The 26,857-nt window shown below is 40.8% G+C and overlaps 1 long non-coding RNA gene across 2 annotated transcripts; it reads right to left on the bottom strand.

The window, feature by feature from the left end:
- Window positions 1-634: 634 nt before the first annotated feature.
- On the bottom strand, window positions 635-26,356 carry LOC128700119 (uncharacterized). 2 transcript variants are annotated; one of them, XR_011394666.1, is made up of 3 exons: window positions 26,002-26,356; window positions 3,940-4,079; window positions 635-3,747 (listed from the first exon to the last, which is right to left on the bottom strand). It is a non-coding gene; the product is annotated as an uncharacterized lncRNA (long non-coding RNA). The 2 variants fall into 2 exon arrangements; XR_008408713.2 differs by having other exon boundaries at window positions 3,914-4,079; window positions 26,002-26,068.
- Window positions 26,357-26,857: the final 501 nt, after the last annotated feature.

Here is a 26,857-nt window from a genome sequence, read left to right as displayed (position 1 = left end):
AAGTATAGACAAGAAGACTGGCGCTTATATACTGACTTCAGATGGAAGGGAACGGTTATCAGGCGAGAGCAGTCATTGGTAGTCGGGATTACCCAGTGAAAGTAGGTCCTACCCAAGGGATGGGTTAGTGGTAGTAGTGGTAATAGTAGTGGAAGTAGTAGTAGTAGTAGTAGTAGTAGTAGTAGTAGTCGTAGTAGTGGTAGTAGTCGTAGTAGTAGTAGTAGTAGTAGTAGTAGCAGCAGCGTGAAGAAGGTTATGTAGATGTCCCCTTCCATCTAAAGCCAGTATATAAGCGCCAGCCTTCTTGCCTGTGCTCCAGAATCTTCACGACTACGGTGCTCTTCACACCAACTCCAAGGCTGAGGGACTGATTACCTCATCTTCTGTATATAATTCTGCTGTCTTCCAATTATGTTCCTGAGTTTGTACTGATAAAGCCACTGGATGGCGAAACGTCTACAATAAAGATACTCAGATGTTGCACATGTGTCTAATTTTTCATGTTGTCGGTACTGTCTAACGTTCATGTACAAGGCAGATTAATGTTTATGGGCACGAATACAAAATTAGACATTTTTATTTCATACATTAATTATTTTTTAAATGTTTATGCATTACACTAGTTAGCCTACCACAGTGTACAACATAGTGATATCATAGTCCTTCGTGTGGTGAAAATATTGAAAGTGAAGTGTAGTGATAGGTTGTAACCTCAATCACCTGGGATGTAAATAACTGTCAGCAGTCGCCATTATACCCACCACGCCAGTCAAATACGTTTTTTAGTAAACTTTTACACCAGTTAACCTACCTAAGAGATATTTAAAGAGCACCAGAAGCACAGTTGTGTTGGAGTTGCAGTGTAGCGGTGCAGGAGACTGTTTGTAGAGGTCACATTAAACAGACTGTTACCAGATTTATAAAGGTCACGAGACAGGAGATACTTTTCACCAATTGACGGTCATGAAACTGTTATTATAAATCTTTCTGTACCCAACACTGGAAAAAACATCAACTGTAATGAAAACCTGTCCACACTTTATCATTGCTCGCCAGCGAAGTACCAAGAGAGTACATTGTTACGTTTGCCAAGAGTAGTGTCATGTTTCATGAGCAAGTATTTTTTGCGTTTACCAGCACTGATATTAAAACAAGGAACTGTTTTGGATCTACTGGGAAAAACAGGATGGTGGGAGCATATTGTATGCGTACTAAAAGACAGAAACACTAACAAAAAAATGTCGTTTTTGGAGAATTTAACAGTTTTATAAGACTGTTGGGAGAAGTGAAGATAGTTTCCAGCTGGTGGTGTCTGCCCAGGTGCTGCCATGGACGCCAGTGCCTGTAGGGATCTAGATTCAGAAACACAAGACAGTGGCCCAGGTATTGAGGAAACAGGTACAGACCCAAACATACAAGACCCAGGAATACAAAATAGCACTTCAGCAGGCAGTGTCACAGATGCGGATGATGGTGATAAATTACCAGTAATAACTGACGGTGGTACTGATGCTGGTACAGGTGCCGAAGACAGTGGGGAGTCAGAAAGAATTGCACTATTAGGGAAACCAGCCTCAAAATATCATATGCAACGAAAATCACATTTGTGGTGATTCTGTGCCTGGGGTATCTCTAGGTATCGAATATAAGGAAAAACATGTAGGAAATGCAATTTTGACCATAAAAAATGCCGCGACCAAAGTAGTTTGTCATTCTTCTTCCTGTAATGTGTTATTCATCAATCCATGAAAGACAATGCTACAGCTCAAGCTGCGAGATACATCACCTGAAAGGGACCAGAAGGTGCTGATCCCACAAATCTTGGAAAACAAACCATGGTAGTTACAACCACTCAATAAATTTTATTTTGCCAGGAATCAAAAAAATCCTGGCAGGATATGGCAAAATTACTTCACCACCTCGGATCCTTACTGGAGGGGATACACAGTCAGTGACCCTCACTCCAGAACAACACATATTAGTGCCAATGAATAACTCCTCCACAAAATAATCAGTACAAGATTTGTTTTTGAAGATATACAAGGTATAAAGCAGAGTTCCTCAGTGTGGTCAGTATCGAACCCTAGGGCCGATGGGATATCGAAGGGGCCGATAAATGGCTGAGTGTCAAAAAGGGGTTAGTGCATGGTTGAAGCTGGTTTTAGCCATGCAAATGCAATTCTAAACAGATTTTTTTTTATTATTATTATTATTCGTAGTACTATTAGCTTAAGTACTATTTAAAAGATTCTTTTCATTTAGTAATATTTAGGAGTCAAAGAGCAATTTGAACCTTCATGGAAACGTCGATAAGCTGAAGAATTTGGGACCTCTGGTCTAAAGCCATCAACCAACAACAAAATACCTTTCATCAGCAGACTCCTCGCAGAGTCATACGAAGGATAACTTTGACAACGAAGTATGGATACTAGAAAGAACAGGCAACAAGGTAAAAGTGGATGGCTTGTATATCACAGAGTCGCTCATTTACTCAGAATTGTTAAACACCACAAATGATGTAGTTGAAGTTTTGGCAGTAAAGACTGAAAACCAAAACCTTGTCATTGTGGTTGTATACAAGCCACCTGATACAATTCGATCCCAACCCTAAATATCTTGTTGGTGAACGATGACATCTAAAATGAACGAATGTGGCAAACAATGTTATAGCGGAGATAATCCCAGAAGTCAGCTCAGATGAAAACTCACACACACATGAGCTATTATATCTCTGCAACAAATTCCTCTTAAGCCAGGAAATAGTGGGGTCAACAAGAATGGAAAATACACCTGATTTGATACGAAATATAACAGTATCATGTACAAATACACGTTGATCACATCATAATCGAAGTATGTGCATGCGCAGGGCTCTTGACCAGCAAAATGAGATAAATTGCGAGGATGCCTTTACTGAATAATACTAATAACCATAGGGAGGTTAACATGGTTCTCATGCTAACCTCCCTATGGTGTATAAATATAACTAGTTACATGAATCTTATTGTAGTCAGCTGTCTTAGTGGCTTACGAGCTGACCTGGAGTTTTACGACTCACTTGCCACGAGTTCAAGCTCCACCCGTTCCGTGGTTTGTTTGCAATCATGTCAGTACTTTTTCGTGAGTCAGGAATAGAAAGTGTTTGCCCCTGTACACATCCTATTATAAATCTGGGTTTATGTATAATTATTTTTTCACGTTTTGAAATTCAAAAGTAATTATAGTTTTATTGTAATGCTGTTAGATTTGTAAAAAAAAAGTTTCTGCAATCTTTCCAGATTGTTGATGAACTGAGTATTGTGATCTGGGAAGATTTTATTTTTGCATGCATGTATCCTGTATAGCAGGATTTCTTGGACTCGGTAAAAACAGAAGTAACTAGCCAAGTGCGGCGCTTACAGCATCACGCCAGCATCCTCCTCTGGGCGGCGCTTACAGCATCACGCCAGCATCCTCCTCTGGGCGGCGCTTACAGCATCACGCCAGCATCCTCCTCTGGGCGGCACTTACAGCATCACGCCAGCATCCTCCTCTGGGCGGCACTTACAGCATCACGCCAGCATCCTCCTCTGGACCAGCAACAACGAAAATGAAGCTGCGCATAGAGGAAATTGAGTTTCTGATATGTGTTATTTAGCCTGACTTTCAACTCTAGTCCTCTGTGGTCGCTTGAGTTAGCTTTAAAGAAGTCTTTAAATCCTGGCTACAAGGACGCCACTCCTCAGGAAAAAGAGCTCTTGTTTTTCTCTGTGGGAAACATAGAAAAACTTATTCGTGAAAATTAAAAAGAGAGTATTTAAATAACTTTTAAGGAAAACTAATACTTTTATTAAATAAACCAGATAAAGAAGAACATGTATGTCAGTATTACAATGACAATATAATAAATGTAGATGGAGTTTGGCAAGTGCACCGAGGTTATGAGTTACGAAGGTTGACCTGGAGGTGGAGACACCAAGGTCGTTCACATGCTTCCTTGTCACGTGCAAGTGATGAATTGTGAGGAAGTTTTAGATGCTTGAACATCTCCGAAGAGATAGGTTCAGATTCCTTTCAAAAAGTCTACGATGAAATCATATCTGTAGAAAAAATAGATTTTTGAAAAAATCGCGTTCCCGTCCAGTTGTCTCCATGAAGGTAGGACTGTCAGAAAACGAAATATTAAAATACATATAGTTGAAGGCCAAGGCATAATACAATTAATACAGTAAGAAATCCACTTGGAACCATCAATACAAAAAAAAATCCCAACATAGTAAGAATAATGCATATGTGGACTGCTGGGAGGGTGAAGGTGAAGTGACGTAACTCGCTTCCCCAGAGGAAAGAAAAAGTGACAAGAATAAAAGAGAAAGCACTAAAATAAAAGATTAAAGACGGCAGATGACGACATATAAATTAAGAGAATTCCCTCACCTGATGACGTAACATACAGTTCCTCTCTCGAGAGAGAACATGAGAACTAAAATATCTGACTAAAGACACAAAAATTACTTATGATATCTAACCAGTTTCTTTACAATATTTATAGATAGGATTCTGAAAGAAGTGATTAGTAGGGTGTTGGGGAGAAGTGTGGTATTAAAAGTTAATGAATCCGATTCAAAGTGGGCATTTTCATATTTGGTTTTTGCTGATGATGAAGTACTTTTAGGAGATTCTGTAGAGAAATTGAGAAGGTTGTTAGACAAATTTAGGATAGTATGTAAAAGAAGGAAATTAACAGTGAACATAAAGAACAAGGTGGTTAAACTAACAAAGCATGTTGGTAATTAAAGATTGGATATCAGATTGGAGGGAGGGAGTAAATGTGTTTGGTTATTTAGCGGTGGATTTGTTGGTAGATGTGTCTATGATAGAGGTGAATCATAGAAATGACAAAGAGAAAAAAAGGTATTTGGTGCACTGAAGCATCTATGGAGATAGAGAACTTTATCAGTGGTGGTAAAAATGGCAAAAACACTACGAAAAAATCCCAGGACAGTACCCACCAATGAAGAAGACAAGAAAGGCAAATATAAAGATAATATTGAAAACATATGAAATGGAAAGATAGGAGGAGGCAAAGGTTAGATCAAGTCACGAGTGTTTTGAAGTTTAGTGCATTTAACAACATAACAGGAAAGGAAGGCATCTACAAGAACAAAACCAGAACTAAAATTCATGTTAGGATGTTATAAGAGATATTTCAGCAAAGCAGTTCATTTGAAGGCAAGAAGAAGGGTAGGTAGTTTAAGCAGGGGACCCATTATTAGGATGGCTGTGATGTCTCTTTGTGACAGACTTAAAGAACACAAAGGATGTGTTACCCTCGCAACACCAACAATGCTCTCTTTAGTCAATCCCACAGATCATGACTAATATGTGTATTTTTAACATTATATTTTTTAATAGTATATTAAATTTTACCCCACAGATAAGATCAGTTACCCTACTGATGGTAATTTAGTCTTGGTTTGGAACTCCTGAACTAAACCAAGTACTGTGTTTTTGTCATTTCCCTTCTATTATGAGAGTGCCTCCCCAGACTTTCCGGTTAGGCAGCCAATAGTCTCATTAGTTGACTTTCCTTTCATTTCCCTTCCCCACTGCACCGTATTAGGGATTTATTTCTTCAAAGTTTCCTCTACTGAAGCCTGGTTCACTGTGCCTTCCACCTTACCTCAGTGTTTAGTTCCACAAACAACTTGAAATTCAGTAATGTATAGTTGGTAGCACCCAGGGGGATGTCGAGCTCTACTTCTCGTATGTCAGATGTACTTGCAATAAATACTGGATCCAGTCTTGCTGGATGATCTCTCTCACTTGTTATGTCACTAACTCGCAAATAAATTTTTTTTCCTAACCACCCCCATCATTTTAGTCCACCGCACTTCCGGTTCTCCACGTGTGTCCCAGGTCTTTCAATCAATTTATTTTTTTGCTAGAATTCACTTATTATTAGCTGCTAAGCTTTACCCATATGAGCTCTCCCGGCTGCTTCTGCTGTGGTGTCATTCATTGCTTTGTTGAAGTCTTCATTTTTCCTGTTTCTGTTATCTACACTTTGATGATGAGTTGTGGTTCACCTTACAAAAGTCATGACTGTGCCCATTATACAGTCTTCTGACTCATACCTTGTTATTCCCCTCATCTCTTCAAAGCTCTACTGATTTCATTACCTCTAGCAGTGTCACTCCTGTTTTCCTATTTCCTGTATCTTTCATTATTACTTGAAATCCTGTTATTTCTCGTAGTCTAGTCTTTGTGAAAGCTATTATCCCTGGGATTATCTTTGTTATTCGTTCTTTCAATTCATAATATTTTTTGATAATTCATCTGTGTTGGTGTACCACACTCAGTACATTCTGCCCTTTAAGATGCCCTGGTTTGTGTTATATATTCATTTTGCTTGTTGCACATCTATCAGGAGTGGAGGAGATAGGGCTTGGTTAAAGCCCTGTCAGGTTAATGAAAAAGGGCGAGGGGTACATGCTAGTGATGGGAAAGTGGGGGCAGGCCTTCTCGGAGAGGTACAGTGGATGCACCTTGAGAAGATCATTGAGGCTGGGTGTTCCCTCCTGTCTCCCCTATTTGCTACTGTTACTTCTGTTTCTTATATCCAATAGCTTTTTTACATACTTCCTCAGCTGTTCCCTCTCTTTGTTTTCATACTGTCATAATCCAGGTATACTAATGATAGCGTGTGTTCCTCAGTCATGTTTTCTGTCTCAGGATCCTGTTTCAAGCTATGTGTGACCAGAAGGTTTGTTTGATCAGGTGGTATTTGCTTTGGGAGAACCTCCCGATTCTTTGAAAACGTTCCAATTGGTCTATCTCGTTCTCTCCTCCTATACACACAATAACCACTGTTATCTCCCGTTTCTTATCCTCATGTCTCCTACTTACTGATCCAACATTAGCTTCTTGAAGTTCATAGATCAGATCATCATTGACCTCCTTTTTTTTCTCCTGTTGCCTTTCTCTCCACCTTACTTAGTTTTCACCAGTTCCCTTCCAGTGTGTCTTATCAACTCCTTTGTCTTCTCATCCTCAAAGAGCATCTCTGCTAGTGACTTTCCTTGATGCTCTTCCTGGATCCCTCTGCTTCTAGTTAATCTTTCATTGTTACTGCCCCTTCTGCACATCCCTCATTTTTCCCATGGTCTTCAAGTGTTTGATTTCCTCATCCAATCTTTGGATTCCTTCTTCATTATGTTATTTTTTTTTCTATTGTGCGACATCTGTTATTGATTTATTGCACTTTTCCACAATTTTCTTCTGGAGGTGAACTTTCTCCTTCCACATTCTGTTTGTTCTGTAGCCTATTATCGTATTTAGATAATGCCACGTATTGCCTTCACACTCCTCTTCCCATTATTTTAATTTTTCTCTAATTTAACATTTTCTTGCATGCATTAAGGAGGAGCCATTTTTTTCACAACAGCTAATAAAGTCGTGTCTTTTTTGTGTTAACTCATTCACGAGAGCCGAGATGATTGACTGGAGTGTGCTGTTTACCAGTTGATCCCTTGTTTCTGTATCCTCTCTTTGGGACATCTTGTCTCTGTCCACCTTGTCTATTCAACGCAATATTTTGTATGTCGTTATCATGTCTCCCCTAACCCTCCTGTCCTCCAGTGTCGTTAGGCCGTTTTCCCTTAATCTTTCTTCGTAGGACATTCCCCTTAGCTCTGGAACTAATCTTGTCGCAAACCTTTTCACTTCCTCTAATTTCTTGACGTACTTGACTAGGTGTGGGTTTCAAACTGGTGCTGCATACTCCAGTATGGGCCTGACGTACACGGTGTACAATGTCTTGAACGATTCCTTACTAAGGCATCAGAACGCTATTCTCAGGTTTGCCAAACCCCTTATGCTGCAGCAGTTTTCTAGTTGATGTGTTATGCTCACCCCAAGATCTTTCTCCTTGAGCGAGGTTTGCAGTCTTTGACCACCTAGCCTATACTCCGTCTGCGGTCTTCTTTGCCCTTCCCTGATCTTCATGACTTTGCATTTGGCAGGGTTAGATTCGAGAAGCCAGTTGCTGGACCACGTGTCCAGTCTGTCCAGGTCTATTTAAAGTCCTGCCTGGTCCTCATCTGATTTAATTCTCCTCATTAATTTACATCATCTGCGAACAGGGACACTTCTGAGTCTATCCCTTCCATCACATATACCAAAAATAGTATTGGTCCTAGGACTGACCCCCTGTGGGACCCCGCTCGTCACAAGCGCACACTGTGATACCTCATCACGTACCACGACATTCTTGTTGCCTCCCTGTCAGGTATTCTCTGATCCATTGCAGTGCCCTTCCTGTTATACGTGCCTGATCCTCTAGCTTCTGCACTAATCTCTTTTGAGGAACTGTGTCAAAGGCCTTCCTGCAGTCCAAGAAGATGCAATCAACCCACCTCTCTCTCTCTTGTCTTACTTCTGTTGCTTTGTCATAAAATTCCAGAAGGTTTGTGACACAGGATTTGCCTTCTATGAATCCGTGCTGTGCTCACCTAGTTGTACTCACCTAGTTGAGGTTGCAGGGGTCGAGTCCAAGCTCCTGGCCCCGCCTCTTCACTGCTCGCTACTAGGTCGCTCTCCCTGAACCGTCAGCTTTATCATACCTCTTCTTAAAGCTGTGTATGGATCCTGCCTCCACTACATCGCTTCCTAAACTATTCCACTTCCTGACTACTCTGTGGCTGAAGAAATACTTCCTAACATTCCTGTGATTCATCTGTGTCTTCAACTTCCAACTGTGTCCCTTTGTTGCTGTGTCCCATCTCTGGAACATCCTGTCTTTGTCCATTTTGTCAATTCCTCTCAGTATTTTGTATGTCGTTATCATGTCCCCCATATCTCTCCTGTCCTCCAGTGTCATCAGGTTGATTTCCCTAAACCTCTCCTCGTTAGGCCCAATATGGGTCTAACGTACACAGTGTACAGGGTCCTGGATTCCTTATTAAGATGTCGGAATGCTGTTCTGAGGTTTGCTAGGCGCCCATATGCTGCAGCAGTTATTTGGTTGATGTGCGCTTCAAGAAAGAGGTGTGTGTGTGTGTGTGTGTGTGTGTGTGTGTGTGTGTGTGTGTGTGTGTGTACTCACCTAATTCACCTAATTGTGGTTGCAGGGGTCGAGAATCAACTCCTGGTCCCGCCTCTTCACTGATCGCTACTAGGTTCTCTCCCTCTATGCTTCCTGAGCTTTGTCATACCTCTTCTTAAAACTATGTATGGTTCCTGCCTCCACTTCACTTGCTAGGCTATTCCACTTCCTGACGACTCTATGACTGAAGAAATACTTCCTAACGTCCCTTTGACTCGTCTGAGTCTTCAGCTTCCAGTTGTGACCCCTTGTTTCTGTGTCCACTCTCTGGAACACCCTATCTCTGTCCACCTTGTCTATTCCCAGCAGTATCTTGTATGTCGTTATCATGTCTCCCCAGACCCTTCTGTCCTCCAGTGTCGTCAGTCCGATTTCCCTCAACCTTTCCTCGTACGACGTTTCCCTGAGCTCTGGGACTAGCCTTGTTGCAAACTTTTGTACTTTCTCTAACTTCTTTACGTGCTTGACTAGGTGTGGGTTCCAGACCGGTGCTGCATACTCCAGTATGGGCCTAATATACACAGTGTACAGTGTCTTTAACGATTCCTTATTAAGGTATAGGAACGCTATTCTCAGGTTTGCCAGGCGCCCGTATGCTGCAGCAGTTATTTGGTTGATGTGTGCCTCCGGTGACGTGCTCGGTGTTATGGTCACCCCAAGGTTTTTCTCCCTGAGTGAGGTCTGTAGTCTTTTTCCACCTAGCCTATACTCTGCGTTCTTCTTTGTCTCTCCCCAATCTTCATGGCTTTGCATTTGGCAGGGTTGAATTCGAGAAGACAGTTTCTGGACCACATGCCCAGCCTATCCAGGTCTCTTTGCAGTCCTGCCTCATCCTCATCCGATTTAATTCTTCTCATCAACTTCACATCATCTGCGAATAGGGACACTTCAGAGTCTATTCCTTCCATCATGTCGTTCACATATATCAAAAATAGCACTGGTCCTAGAACTGACCCCTGTGGGGCCCCGCTCGTCACAGGCGCCTACTGTGATACCTCTTCATGTACCATGACTCGTTGCTGCCTCCCTGTCAGGCATTCCCTGATCCATTGCAGTTCCCTCCCAGTTATATGCGCCTGATCCTCCAGCTTCTGCACTAATCTCTTGTGGGGAACTGTGTCAAAGGCCTTCCTGCAGTCTAGGAAAACGCAATCAACCCACCCCTCTCTCTCGTGTCTTACTTCTGTTACCTTGGAAATATAAACACAAATGCAGTATAATGTGATCCTTTATTGACAACGTTTCACCCACACAGTGGGCTTTTTCAAGTCACACACGGATCTACCTGGGGTTGGAAGGTACGAGAGTATTTATAGTCATGTCAGAATGTTGAGGTCAGGTGGAGAATGCTGCATCTGATCTACCGGGTGGGGTTATAGAGTCTTGGGTAGCTTGGCAGGGGTATTGGACAAGTTGTAGACCTTCTGCAGTGTTCTATGTTCTTATGTGGGATAGCGATGAAGAAGTTTCTTGGCGAGTGGTTCAGCTATGTTATAGAAGCCATTGTTCTGGTTGAAATTGTTGGTTATAGAGATAAGTCTTGAGTTTCTGTAGTTAATTAAATGGTTGTGTGAATTGCGATGTTGTACACAGGCATTCCTTGTATCGTCAGTCCTGCTTGCATATTGGTGTTCTGAAATGCGTGTTTGGAGGTCTCTTGATGTTTCGCCCACATATAATTTGTTGCAGTCATTACAAGGAATTATGTATACCCCTGCAGAGGATGGAGGGTTGTCCTGTCTACTACTGGTGATGTCCTTGATGGTCGTGGTTGTGGAGGTAGATACTTGGAATGATGTTTTGGCAAAGATGTTGGAAACATGTTTGGCAATGGAGTTGTTGGGGAGGACTATGTATCTCTTCTCGGCAGTGTCTTCTCTGGGTGTGTTGAAGATGTTTAATGCCCGCCGTCTGCAGTCTCTGATGAAGTGACGAGGATAGTGGAGTTTAGAAAATATTTGTTCAATTATAGTGCATTCTTCCTCAAGGAACTCATTGCTGCAGATTCTGAGTGCACGTAGGAAGAAGCCTATAATCACACCACGTTTGGTTTTGGTGTCGTGGTGAGAGTAGAAGTGGAGAAGATCGTTTTGGTTGGTGGATTTTCGATAGACTTTAAAACGAAGTTCGTGGTCAGCTTTGCAGAGCAGAACATCAAGGAAAGGAAGAGTGTTGTCGACTTCTTCTTCAAGTGTGAACTGGATTGAAGGCTCGACCTGGTTGAGCTTTTCTTGGAGAGCCTGAACGTTGAAGCGTTTAGGAGTTATGAGGAGAATGTCGTCAACATAACGGAGCCAGGTGACAGACGAAGGAATAATGGTGAAGAAACGTTCGGCTTCTAGATGTTCCATGTATAAGTTCGCCAGGACTGCACTGAGTGGCGAACCCATGGGTAGTCCAAAAGTCTGCTGAAAGAGGTGATTTTCGAAGGAGAAACACGTAAAGCCAACACATAGTTCAACAAGGTCGATGAAATCGCTGGCTGGAATGGGAAGATCAAGTGAATCGTCAATTTTCCTGCGCAAGAGATCGATGGCTTGTGTAGTAGGTACTTTGGTGAATAGGGAAGTCACGTCAAGGCTGGAAAGTTTCTTGTTCCTGATGTTGATGTTGCGAATGCGATTGAGAAGATCACCCGAGTGTTTGAGATGTGCTGGACTGATAGTGCCCAAGAGTTTAGAGAGGTGTTTGGCGAGAATTCCTGAGAGCTGGTGGGGAGCACTGCCTATTCCCGAGGATATGGGCCTCAGTGGGATACCAGGCTTGTGAGTCTTTGGCAGGCCGTACATTCTGGCAGGTCTGGGGTTGCTGGGCATGGTGTGCAGAAGTTTCTTCCCTTGTTCTGAGCCCCTCAGAATGCGGCGAGTCCTTTGAAGAAAAGTTTTAGTAAGGTTGTCCACTTGGTTAGTTGTGAGAGGTTTGTAGGTATCTGGGTCATTAAGTAGATTGAGCATTTTGTTCCTGTAATCGTCAGTGTTCATGATAACACCACCTCCTTTATCAGCGGTGGTGACCCTAATGGTCGTGTCTTCTGCTAAACCTTTGAGTGCATTGATGTAACGTCGAGGTATGACTGGGGAGCTGCGTGTTGAGATGGCTGCTGAGATGATGCCTTGAAGATAGCCTTTTTGGAAGTCGGAGGCATTTCAGAACACCAATATGCAAGCAGGACTGACGATACAAGGAATGCCTGTGTACAACATCGCAGTTCACACAACCATTTAATTAACTACAGAAACTCAAGACTTATAGCCAACGAAGACAACACTCAATACAGAAGAATCATGGAATCATCGCTTATCTCTATAACCAACAATTTCAACCAGAACAATGGCTTCTATAACATAGCTGAACCACTCGCCAAGAAACTTCTTCATCGCTATCCCACATAAGAACATAGAACACTGCAGAAGGTCTACAACTTGTCCAATACCCCTGCCAAGCTACCCAAGACTCTATAACCCCACCCGGTAGATCAGATGCAGCATTCTCCACCTGACCTCAACATTCTGACATGACTATAAATACTCTCGTACCTTCCAACCCCAGGTAGATCCGTGTGTGACTTGAAAAAGCCCACTGTGTGGGTGAAACGTTGTCAATAAAAGATTACATTATACTGCATTTGTGTTCATATTTCCATTGTGTAGGTATTTTATACCATTTATTTCCATTCTGTTACCTTGTCATAAAACTCCAGGAGGTTTGTTACACAGGATTTGCCTTCCATGAACCCATGCTGGTTTTCATTTATAATCTTGTTCCGTTCCAGGTGTTTCACCACTCTCCTCCTGATAATCTTCTCCATGACTTTGCACAAAATACATGTCAGAGACACAGGTTTGTAGTTTAGTGCCTCATTTCTGTTTCCTTTCTTAAATATGGGGACTACATCTGCTGTCTTCCATTTCTCAGGTAGTTGCCCAGTTTCAAGGGATGGGTTGAAGATTGTGGTTAGGGGTACGCACAGCATCTCTGCTCCTTCTCTAAGGACCCACGGGAGATGTCCGGTCCCATCGCCTTTGAGGTATCAAGGTCACTTAGCAGCTTCTGCACCTCCTCCTCGGTTGCTCGAATGTCATGCAACACTTGTTGGTATATTCCCTCTTGATGCTCCCTTCTGTGCTGTCTTCCCACAGCCCTTCCTGTCTCTACTGTAAAAACTTCCTTAAATCTCCTGTTTAGCTCCTCACATACCTCCTGTGTGTGTGTGTTTGTAGGCTGCACATGGTACATGATGTGATTTATTAGGCTGTAACCTTGACACTTCCTACATGTCTTTTTGTCACATAATGACTGCATGGAAATTTATTAGTATTATGTTAATTAATAAACATTCGATATTCGATACCAAAATAATTTACTAATTGATGCACAGTTCCATCTATTTATTGCTAATTTGTATGATTTAATTCTTATATATATATATATATATATATATATATATATATATATATATATATATATATATATATATATATATATATACACACATTTTTTTTTTACTCTAGGTATTGTACATTTTCCAACTTTGAACAGTATAAAGCAGATTATGTTGTGTTATACTATTATACTATTCGAAGTATAGTTCAAGATTTGGATAGCTTCCGGTCCCTTGCGGTCAGTTCTCCCAGTAATGGTATATCTCCCGGTCCTTTGTGGTCAGTTCTCCCAGTAATGGTATAGAGTTGGAGGAAGAAGGTAACATTGCTAAGAATCCATACAGCAACTTGTACGGAGACGGTGAGTCATCTTATGTTAATGAGTTTAAGATAATAATCTACATACCACATCTTGTATAGTTTACAAAGTAATTAATAGTTTTATCTTTTAATAAATGCATTCTTCTCACGTCTAGTGATAAAGAGTTCACCGTAGTCTAGTGATTAATGACTTCACGGTGGTCTAGTGGTTAATGAGTTCACGGTAGTCTAGTGATAATGAGTTCACGGTAGTCTAGTGATAATGAGTTCATGGTAGTCCAAGGATTAATGAGTTCACGGTAGTATAGTGATAATGAGTTCACGGTAGTCTAGTGATAATGAGTTCACGGTAGTCTAATGATTAATGAGTTCATGGTAGTCCAGGGATTAATGAGTTCACGGTAGTCTAGTGATAATGAGTTCACGGTAGTCTAGTAATGAGTTCACGGTAGTCTATTGATTAATTAGTTCACGGTAGTCTAGTGATGAGTTCACGGTAGTCTAGTGATAATGAATTCACTGTAGTGTTAATGGTTTCACGGCAGTCTAGTGATTAATGAGTTCACGGTAGTCTATTGATTAATTAGTTCACGGTAGTCTAGTGATAATGAATTCACGGTAGTGTTAATGGTTTCACGGTAGTCTATTGAATGATAAGATCACGGTAGTTTAGTGATGAGTTCACGGTAGTCTAGTGATAATGATTTCACGGTAATCTAGTGATTAATGAGTTCACGGTAGTCTAGCGATTAATGAGTTCACGGTAGTCTAGTAATTAATGATTTCACGGTAGTCTAGTGATAATTATTTCACGGTTGTCTAGTGATAATGAGTTCACGGTAGTCTAGTGATTAATGACTTCATGGTAGTCTAGTGATTAATAAGTTCACGGTAGTCTAGTGATTAATGACTTCACGGTAGTCTAGTGATTAATAAGTTCACTTTAGTCTAGTGATTGACTTCACGGTGGTCTAGTGATTAATAAGTTCACGGTAGTCTAGTGATTAATGACTTCACGGTGGTCTAGTGATTAATAAGTTCACGGTAGTCTAGTGATTAATAAGTTCACGGTAGTCTAGTGATGAGTTCACGGTAGCCTAGTGATTAATGAGTTCACGGTAGTCTAGTGATAATGATTTCACGGTAGTCTAGTGATTAATGACTTCACGGTAGTCTAGTGATTAAAGAGTTCACGGTAGTCTAGTGATAATGATTTCACGGTAGTCTAGTGATTAATGATTTCACGGTGGTCTAGTGATTAATAAGTTCACGGCAGTCTAGTGATTAATGACTTCACGGTAGTCTAGTGATTAATGACTTCACGGTGGTCTAGTGATTAATAAGTTCACGGTAGTCTAGTGATTAATGAGTTCACGGTAGTCTAGAGAATAATAAGTTCACGGTAGTCTAGTGATAATGAGTTCACGATAGCCTAGTGATTAATGAGTTCACGGTAGTCTAGTGATTAATGACTTCACGGTAGTCTAGTGATTATGTTCACGGTAGTCTAGTGATGAGTTCACGGTACTCTAGTGATAAGTTCACGGTAGTCTAGTGATAATGAGTTCACGGTAGCCTAGTGATTATTAAGTTTACGGTAGTCTAGTGATGATGAGTTCACGGTAGTCTAGTGATTAATGACTTCACGGTAGTCTAGTGATTAAGTTCACGGTAGTCTAATGATAATGAGTTCACGGTAGTCTAGTGATAATGAGTTCACGGTAGTCTAGTGATTAATGAGTTCACGGTAGTCTAGTGATAATAAGTTCACGGTAGTCTAGTCATAAGTTCACGGTAGTCTAGTGATAATAATTTCACGGTAGTCTAGTGATAACAAGTTCACGGTAGTCTAGTGATAATAAGTTCACGGTAGGCTAGTGATAATAAGTTCACCGTAGTCTAGTGATAATAAGTTCACGGTAGTCTAGTGATAATAAGTTCACGGTAGTCTAGTGATAATAAGTTCACGGTAGTCTAGTCATTATAAGTTCACGGTAGTCTAGTGATAATAAGTTCACGGTAGTCTAGTGATAAGTTCACGGTAGTCTAGTGATAATAAGTTCACGGTAGTCTAGTGATAAAGAGTTCACGGTAGTCTAGTGATTAATGAGTTCACGGTAGTCTAGTGATAATAAGTTCACGGTAGTCTAGTGATAAGTTCACGGTAGTCTAGTGATAATGAGTTCACTGTAGTCTAGTGATTAATGAGTTCACGGTAGTCTAGTGATAAGTTCACCGTAGTCTAGTGATAAGTTCACGGTAGTCTAGTGATAATGAGTTCACGGTAGTCTAGTGATTAATGAGTTCACGGTAGTCTAGTGATAATAAGTTCACGGTAGTCTAGTGATAATGAGTTCACGGTAGTCTAGTGATTAATGAGTTCACGGTAGTCTAGTGATAATAAGTTCACGGTAGTCTAGTGATAATAAGTTCACGGTAGTCTAGTGATAATAAGTTCACCGTAGTCTAGTGATAATAAGTTCACGGTAGTCTAGTGATAAGTTCACCGTAGTCTAGTGATAATGGGTTCACCGTAGTCTAGTGATAATAAGTTCACCGTAGTCTAGTGATTATATATGCTCCGTAGTCTATTGATAATAAGTTCACCGTAGTCTAGTGATAATAAGTTCACGGTAGTCTAGTGATAATAAGTTCACGGTAGTCTAGTGATAACGAGTTCACGGTAGCCTAGTGATTATTAAGTTCACGGTAGTCTGGTGATGATGAGTTCACGGTAGTCTAGTGATTAATGAGTTCGCCGTAGTCTAGTGATTAATGAGTTCACGGTAGTCTAGTGATTAATGAGTTCACGGTAGTCTAGTGATAAGTTCACGGTAGTCTAGTGATAATAAGTTCACGGTAGTCTAGTGATAAGTTCACCGTAGTCTAGTGATAATGGGTTCACCGTAGTCTAGTGATAATAAGTTCACCGTAGTCTAGTGATTATATATGCTCCGTAGTCTATTGATAATAAGTTCACCGTAGTCTAGTGATAATAAGTTCACGGTAGTCTAGTGATAATAAGTTCACGGTAGTCTAGTGATAACGAGTTCACGGTAGCCTAGTGATTATTAAGTTCACGGTAGTCTGGTGATGATGAGTTCACGGTAGTCTAGTGATTAATGAGTTCGCCGTAGTCTAGTGATTAATGAGTTCACGGTAGTCTAGTGATTAATGAGTTCACGGTAGTCTAGTGATAAGTTCACGGTAGTCTAGTGAAGCACCTGATTAGCAGGTATAGGTCAGCAATAGAAATAATTAGAAGTTTTTTTTTTATATTTTATTTAAAACCAACAATAGACACTAGACAAAAGGAAAACCTCAAAAGATGACAATATATGAACAATAACCGAAAAAACGTTACATTAGATATTGAAACATTAACGAATAACATTACAATATAACAAATATGACCACTATTACCTACATATAAAATCAGATACCGAAGCTTAAAATTGTCCTATACTAGCTACATGTGGATAAGTTAACTTTCGCAAAAACATGCAAACCTATATTAACTCTTCCTCAAATTAATCATCCTTGCTCTTAATTTACACTAGAATAATAAAATACAAGTATAATAAAGAGCAGTTTGAATCAAAGAACATTCCACAATTATCATAAATTTACCCTAACCTAAGCCTAGTATTCCATCTGTATTATAAATGTCTAATCAACACGAAAATTTTACCACATTCCCCTAACCATATTTGTTGGTGTACATGATACAACCTTGTATTACCATAAAGAGAAAAAAAGAACAATAAAAAAGGAAAACCCACTCTTCACCTTTAAAATCAGACTTCAATTTACCATTCATGTACATACATATAAATAAGTATATAAAGTATGTTGTCTAATTGAACACAATCACTTACAACGTCAGTTATAATATTACGTCAACTCAACCATGAATAACTTCATCCAATTCTTACAACTTCAAGGGTTCGTAATTATCTTAAACTACATACATAGTATTGCCACCATCTAGACAAATTAAAAAGAAAAACAATACTCAAATATATCAAAACACACTATGCTTCTATTGGCACCAAATCAATTGTGCTTACAAAAATACATTGTAAATTAAACTGAAACATAAAAAGCCATTTTGGCATTTACACATTGTATTCAAAATCATAAATACGCATAGAAAATATGTATTGAATATCATTGAAAATGTTCATGAGAAAAACCATTAAAGGTATATACAAGAAAGTGAACATACATACAATACATACATATATATATATACACATACATATACATACATACATATATATATATATATAAATGTACACATACATATATACATACATACACATACACATATACATACATACATACATACATACATACACAAATACACACACACATACAACACATGCATATATATACACACATACACATACATAGTTATAAGTCGATAATTCCAAATATAACTGTATTGTACTTGAAACACTCAGAACAAATAATGTTAAAATTGTACCCCAGACATACCTCATATAACATTCATCAAACTTATCATGCTACCGACCATTCTAGGAAACCAGCCCATTTCATCCCCCTTACCTGCCTTTCAACTCCCGTAAATCCCGTAAAGTGAAATTCCTATAACCCTCACTTAAATCCCTCTCCCATCTCCCCCCATACACCTCCTTATTTCTACACTTTGTCCTATAAAAAGTTGCCGTTAATGCATTAATTCTTTCACACACGTTCGCTCCTCTCATAGCCCAAGACATATAAATATAATCCGTAATTATATACCCTACCGCATTCTCTACCATCTGATTCACCCCACCTATGTCTAAGCTTAAAACCCTCAACACCTGCAAACCCCCCCCCCTCCCACTAACCTTATTACCTTACCCAACCAAACCCTTATTAGTTCAATACATTCGCAAAAATACACTATATGGAAAACAGTCTCCCATCCACCACAAGCCTTGCATATCCCATCCTCCCGTATTCTCTTATGGAATAAAACCATTCCAGACGGTAAGATCCCATGTAAAAATCTATACATTACTTCTCGTACTTTAGGTTTTAAACGTAATTTGTTCAAGCGCCCCCAGATATTACGCCAATCATACATCGGATAAACACCTTCTACCACTGCCTTACCTTCCACCCCATCAAGGTTTCCCAATTTAATATGTGAAGGATCGCTCATGTTTATGATTACCCGTAACATTGCCTCACCAATTATGAACTCCCTACCCACCCACCACCGTTGCATATCCTGACGTATCTTATGAAGTCCGCCTTCCCTCGCCCCCCCTCCCGCTTATAACTACGTTTCAAATACACACTCATAATCCTCTTTTCAACAGCTATAAGACCCAGCCCTCCTCGGCCAACCGGGAGTGTGACAACCGCTCTACTTAACCATTCGCTTCCAGTACCCCAAATGAATTTAAAACGCGCTTTTGTAACCTTTGTATCTCACTACGAAGTATCGGATATATTGCTGCTACATGCCAAAGTTTACTATATAATAGGACATTCGTTGTAATTACTCTTTGATGCAAAGTTAAGTGTGCAGCTCGTAAACCACTGAGGCGCTTCAGTACACCATCTACAATACGCACTGAATTTATTTGTTGTGCTAACTTGATATCACTTACATAAACGATCCCACATATCAGTAATTGGTCCACCTTTTTCCACCTTTCAACTACTTCACATTCCTCACTTAACCTATCCCCAAGATCCATATACTTCGTTTTCTCCTTATTAATTGACATGCCAGAAGCCTTTTCAAAAACATTTACTAACTTTTCCACCCGAGGCAAATCCCTGTTACCCCTTACTAAAATCGTTGTGTCATCAACATATCCAACAATGCCAGCCCCCCCACCCCTTTCGTCACCAACCCCATTTGCTGCCAATAAGACCCTAATTCCTCTATAAAAGGGATCCTGTAAACACGCAAAAAATATTTGTGAAAGGGGACAACCTTGACGTAGACCCCTGCTCATCTGAATTTGTTCTCCTAACCTTCCATTTACCTGCACCCGCAAGGATGCATCTTGATACATTAATTTGGCCCATGATATAATTTCCTCTCCAAACCCCTGCCATCTCATAATCTTCCATAACGCTTCCCTTTCTACACTATCATATGCCGCCTCCCAATCTATAGCCAACACCCCCCCCACTCCCAATTTTACTCTTTCTTCAATAAAACTTCTAATTAAACCATGCCCGTCATACATAGACCTTCCCGGCACCCCATATTGTCCCTTATCGATCACTTTACCCAGGACCTTTTTTATTCTGTTAGCTAAAATTCTTGCAAAAATCTTATAATCACCACACAATAACGAAATAGCACGATAGTCTTTAACTGTTAATGGCTCACCTTTAGGCACTAGAACGACCACAGCCATCCATTGCTGTGCCCCTAAAACCCGATCCCGCTTAAGGATATTGAATAATCTTACCAAAAATTCTTTTAAAACGCTCCAATTTTGGAGATAAAAGTCACTGGGCAATCCATCAATTCCTGGTGCCTTACCTAATTGCGCCCCGGATAAAGCTTCCCATGTCTCGCACTCCGTTATCGGCCCTTCCAAAACGAATCGATCATGCTCTGTCAACTCACACTGCACAAACCTTCCAATTGACTGTAATGCTATTTCACTTATTCCCACACTGCGTTTTCAACTTAACCCAAGCATCAATATACCCACTCATACCCTCAGTCGTCGTCAACACCTGGTCCACTTTATACCCTTGCATACCTACCTGAACATTCAACCCCATTAACTCCATTGCCTTGCGACGTGTGTGTTGACTCCGCAACACACACGCCGACGGCCGATCTCCCCATAAAACCTCCTCAATCCCGCCCTTAAGCCTTTCCGCATAAAACCTCTCATTTTGTAAATTCCGGATATTTTCCTTCAAACTTTCAATTTCACTAACAGGATAATTAGCATTAATTTGTGCATAACAGTCGCGCAACTGCCCCTCTAAATATTTTTGAAAACCGTATTGTAACTGATTATATCTCTACCCTCGATTAATATAATATTCCTTAATACGTTTTTTAGCTATTGTTTCCCACCAATTAACCATGGCAACATCCCCTGGTGCCTCTACCACTAAACGATCCCACATATGTCCAAAAGACAAAAGACTATCCTCTTCCTTTAATAACTTTACATTCAATTTCCAAAATGATGGACCCCTCCGAGGCACACCCTCAATATCCACATCTATTACCACTCCTCTATGATCCGAAAAAACCACATCTATCACATCCACCCTCCGCACAGTAACCGCACAAGGCACGTACATTCGGTCCAACCTCGCCGCATAACCTCGTTTAATGAAGGTATGCTCTACCATCCCTCCCCCCCCACACACATCCTTTAACCCCACCCCGGTCAATATATCCCCCAATATACCCAAACAACACCCCGCACCTCTGGGCTCTACATCTTTACGACGTATCACGCAATTCCAATCTCCGCCTATTATTGCAACATTCGGTAAACCACGTAAAAAATAGACCAGCACGTCCCGAACAAATTTAGTTTTAATACTCACGTCACCCTCAGCCGGACCATATACACATACTAAACTAATGGGAACCCTACCCCAAGCTCCATCCACTCTAATTACCCTCCCCTCCCCCCCTTCACTACGCCTTACTATAAACGGGCTAGTTTCCTTTACCAAAATGGCAGCCCCACCTTTCAAACGTGTCGCATGTTCCATGTACACATTATAACCACTCATATCCAACTCATAACCAGTCCTAAAATTATGTTCCTGTAAGAATACCACATCCACACCAAGTCGCACCAAATACTCATTAAACCACTTAAGCTTCCTCTCAGCTCTCAACCCGTTAATATTTATTGTAAAACACTTGAATTCAACAAATGGGTTTTCCTTTTGTCCCCGGCATTGACTTTACCCCAGTTCGTTTTGCAACACCTCTGTCCCTCCCCCCTTTGTTGGGAATCACCTTTGCAATCCCTTGATCCTTGGGTTCACCATTCCCTCTCTTCTGTACCTCCACCCAAGACTTTTTCCCAGGGCGTTGGGCAGGAGTTAGCACATCATCAGAATCCGATGATGCTGCAGTCCTCTTTCGTGTCCCGCCCTCCACCTGCATTTTGACATCTGAAGCACCGTCCTGATGCACCTCCACCTCTACTGCATGTACCTTCAATCCTTTAGATTCTCTCGTCGACAAACCGTCATCTTCTGCCATACCATCATTCACAGCCTTCCCCATAACTAAGCCTGGGTCTTCCACCTGATCTAGGACCGATTCCTCTAACAAGTCATCCAACGCCTTTACCAAAGACGCCGCCACTTCTTCACCCATATTAGGTAGTCTCTCCTCAAAAACCTTATGTATGTCCAATGACTGGGATTCTCCTTGAAGCGTTACAATTGGCGATTCGAGCTCCTTTTCTTTGTCCACCTCCTCACTCCATGACAACCGTTGTTGGGGCGGTGTAGCAAGAGACTGTTCTCGCTCATCGCCAACCTCGTCCACTGGCTGCTGTTGCTGCTGTTGCCGTTGCTGTTGTGCCGGGTACCCACTTCGTTTCCCACACTGCGCCGCGATGTGGTCATATGACCCACATAGCCGACACGTACGTTGTTGCCCCGCATACGTTACATAGACTTGAGTCCTTAATTCTTTCAACACAATATATGAAGGAATAGGGTGTCGAAGAGTCATTTTAACTGTATACGCGCCTTCCAGCGCACCTGCATACGGTCCAGTTTCCCATCTCCCTGCTGTGGCTACGTGAACCGTCCCATAAGTACGCAGTTCACTGGTAATATCAAAATCAGTCGCCTCAAAAGGCACATTCCTGATTTTCACCCAGGTGTAATGTCGAGATACATCATGAAGTCTCACCGGCACAGCTGTATTAACCGGTATGATGGTCTCCTGATACTTGTCGACCACTGCCTCGTAGACTTGTGCAGACGTCATTTTAACGAAGATTCTTGTCATTCCATTTAATGCGACACCACATATCTCCTCATTTGCTATACCATAGGTATCGCGAATGATCGCTGGTAATAATAAATCCATGTTGGATCCTGTGACAGCACCACGGATCATCTCAATGCAGACAGTGTTGATTCTTCTTCTGCTATTCAGCGCCATGTTGGAGAAAATAAAGTTTCCACCAACCAACGCTAGGGGCAGCTCAATCAGGTAAACTGCGCAAAACAAACTCAAACAGGAGCGTCTGCGCAGCTCGTCCACACGGCTCGGAGGCGATGAGGACAATGAAATAATTAGAAGGGTGGGAACCCTCTCATATGTGGTATTTTGCCAAGGAGGGGAGTTGGAAATGAATGGTTGTCCAGGGCAATTGGTGTCAATTGCTGGCTGGACAAATACTGTAAGGAAAATGCGGTAACATTCATTGACAACTGGGACCTCTTCTATGGCAGAAATGACATGTATGCTAGGGATGGGGTTCACTTATCTAGGTGTGGGGTGGGAGCACTGGCAACTGCAGTGGAGGGAGCAGTTAGGACTTTAAACTAGGAATAGTTAGTGGTATGGGTTTTGGCAGGAAAACAGTGAAGTCCCAGTGTAGTAATATTACGAGTTCTAGGGGAACTAGTAATAATAAGAACGAGATAGATATTGAAAAGCCAAGGACCTTGAGTGATAAGGACAGTAATAGGTTTAGTAGAAAAATAGAAATGAGCAGGAAGGGTAAAGAGAAAGGAGAGTCTTTCAATGTTTATTATATAATTGCCGTAGTGCTAGGAATAAGATGGACGAGTTGAGATTAGTTGCTAGTGTATGTAACATTGATGTATCTGCCTTAACTGAGACGTGGTTTAATTCAAAAAGTCGGGACATGCCTGCGGAATGTCATATTCAGGGTTTTAAATTGTTCCAAGTAGATAGAAGTATCGGGAAGGGGGGTGGGGTGGCATTGTATGTCTGAGATCGCTTGAAGTGTTGCATAAAAACGGGTATTAAGTCTGAAGTAACACATACAGCGTCTGTTTGGATAGAATTTTCAGAGGGGCATGAAAAACTGATTTTAGGAGTGATATACCGTCCCCCAAACTTAGATAGGGACCAAGGGAAACTACTATGGGAGAAAATTGTAGGAATTTATAGAATTTTTAGAAAACATTCAGCGAAGGATGACTAAATTAATACATAGCATTAGAAATCTTCCTTATGAAGAAAGATTTAAGACTCTTAAGTTACATTCACTTGTTAGACGAAGAATGAGGGGAGACCTGATCGAAGTGTATAAGTGGAAGATAGGTATTAATAAAGGGGATATTAATAAGGTCTTGAGGATGTCTCTCCAAGAGAGAACCCGCAGTAATGGATTTAAATTAGATAAGTTTAGATTTAGAAAGGACATAGGAAAGTATTGGTTTGGAAATAGGGTAGTTGATGAGTGGAACAGTCTACCTAGTTGGGTTATTGAGGCTGGGACTTTGGGTAGTTTCAAATCTAGGTTGGATAAGTACATGAGTGTGAGGGGTTGGATTTGAGTGGGACTTTCACATCAGAGCTTATTTCTAGGGTGGCATTGAAAATTGGGTTGGGCAAATGTTTTGTTAGTGGGATAAATTGTAAAGGACCTGCCTAGTATGGGCCAGCAGGCCTCCTGCAGTTTTCCTCCTTTCTTATGTTCTTATGTTCTTATGTTCTTATGATAATAAGTTCACGGTAGTCTATTGATGAGTTCACGGTAGTCTAGTGATAATGAGTTCACGGTAGTCTAGTGATAATAAGTTCACGGTAGTCTAGTGATAATGAGTTCACGGTAGTCTAGTGATAATAAGTTCACGGTAGTCTAGTGATAATAAGTTCACGGTAGTCTAGTGATAATGAGTTCACGGTAGTCTAGTGATATTGAGTTCACGGTAGTCTAGTGATGAGTTCACGGTAGTCTTGTGATAATGAGTTCACGGTAGCCTAGTGATAATGAGTTCACGGTAGTCTAGTGATAATGAGTTCACGGTAGTCTAGTGATAATGAGTTCACGGTAGTCTAGTGATAATAAGTTCACGGTAGTCTAGTGATAATAAGTTCACGGTAGTCTAGTGATAATGAGTTCACGGTAGTCTAGTGATATTGAGTTCACGGTAGTCTAGTGATATTGAGTTCACGGTAGTCTAGTGATGAGTTCACGGTAGTCTAGTGATAATGAGTTCACGGTAGCCTAGTGATAATGAGTTCACGGTAGTCTAGTGATTAATGAGTTCACGGTAGTCTAGTGATAATAAGTTCACGGTAGTCTAGTGATAATAAGTTCACGGTAGTCTAGTGATAATAAGTTCACGGTAGTCTAGTGATAATGAGTTCACGGTAGTCTAGTGATTAATGAGTTCACGGTAGTCTAGTGATAATAAGGTCACGGTAGTCTAGTGATAATAAGTTCACGGTAGTCTAGTGATAATAAGTTCACCGTAGTCTAGTGATAATAAGTTCACCGTAGTATAGTGATAATAAGTTCACCGTAGTCTAGTGATAAGTTCACGGTAACACTCACGCGGTAACACTCACGCGGTAACACTCACGCGGTAACACTCACGCGGTAACACTCACGCGGTAACACTCACGCGGTAACACTCACGCGGTAACACTCACGCGGTAACACTCACGCGGTAACACTCACGCGGTAACACTTACGCGGTAACACTTACGCGGTAACACTCACGCGGTAACACTCACGCGGTAACACTCACGCGGTAACACTCACGCGATAATACTTCCGCAATAACACTTCCGCGATAACACTCCCGCGATAGCACTCCCCCGATAACACTCCCCCGATAACACTCCCCCGATAACACTACCGCGATAACACTCCCTTAATAACCCTTCCGCGATAATACTCCCGCAAAAACCCTCCCGCGATAACACCCCCGCGATAACACCCCCGCGATAACACTCCCCCTATAAAACTCCCCCGATAGCACTCCCGCGATAACACTCCCGCAATAACACTCCCGCAATTTATAAACATGTTATATACACTGGTATACACCAGTATATACACAGAGATGTATGTCTCTGTGTATACACTGAGTGGTGTACACTTCTCAATGTATATACTCTCATAACTGAAATATAAATTAAAGCATATACACCTAGTTACACACCGATGTGTGTATACACAAATACACATCATTGGGTGTATATAAACTGAGAGATATGCACATTTCAGTGTATTTTACCTGTAGGTAGGAGAGTGTAGTGACGCGACCGTCCTGTAGTAGCTGCTACAACCACAGTGAGGGAAAATAAGCTTCGTGAACCTCAGCTTCGAGGCTTCGAAGCTGAGCTTGAACCCTTTGAATGAGTCATTTCTTCACGGTGTTTTTAACATCTTCCTGAACACAGGATTCATACACCCAGAGTTTTTTTTTATATTTTATTTAAAACCATACACAAACATGAGTCACAAGAAAATTCAAACAAATATATTGCACTGAGTGAAAATCCTGACATCGGATATTGAAACAATACCTATTACCATTACATTGTTAACATTATAACAACTATAACCAATACTGTATCTGATGCCGAAGCTTAAACTGTCCTAAACTACATACACGTGTATAAGTTAACAATAGTAAAAAATGCAACCTAATTCTTCATCAAATTAAGCATTCTATCTCTTATTTTTTTTTTATATTTTATTTAAAACTCAGGTACAAAAAATATATGGGTACATATTCAATATGTAACAAGATACAGGCAGTAAAACGATAATCTGCAGTGACTACACAAATACCAAAGAAGCTCTTATATAATAACATCAGAATTGGCTGCTGCACTCCAGTCAAACACTACTTTTATGTACTGGGCTTCACGTGAAAAGATGGTCTTATAATAAAAACGATAGTCCTACCTAGTAATGCTTACACTCCCCCCCCCCTTGAAAAACATACCACTTTCACCTGAGTATACTCATTGACATCTCTTATACATTTATTAGAGCATTAAGGACATCATTGACATATATAAACACAATCCAGCCATCTAAAAGGCTTACTATAATACAAGAAAAGTCTGAACATGATGGCACAC

This window comes from Cherax quadricarinatus, chromosome 5, assembly GCF_038502225.1.
Source record: "Cherax quadricarinatus isolate ZL_2023a chromosome 5, ASM3850222v1, whole genome shotgun sequence".
In the NCBI taxonomy this organism is placed as follows: domain Eukaryota; kingdom Metazoa; phylum Arthropoda; class Malacostraca; order Decapoda; family Parastacidae; genus Cherax; species Cherax quadricarinatus.
The sequence above is the reverse complement of the archived record's forward strand: the minus strand, read 5'-3'. Positions and strand labels throughout refer to the sequence as shown.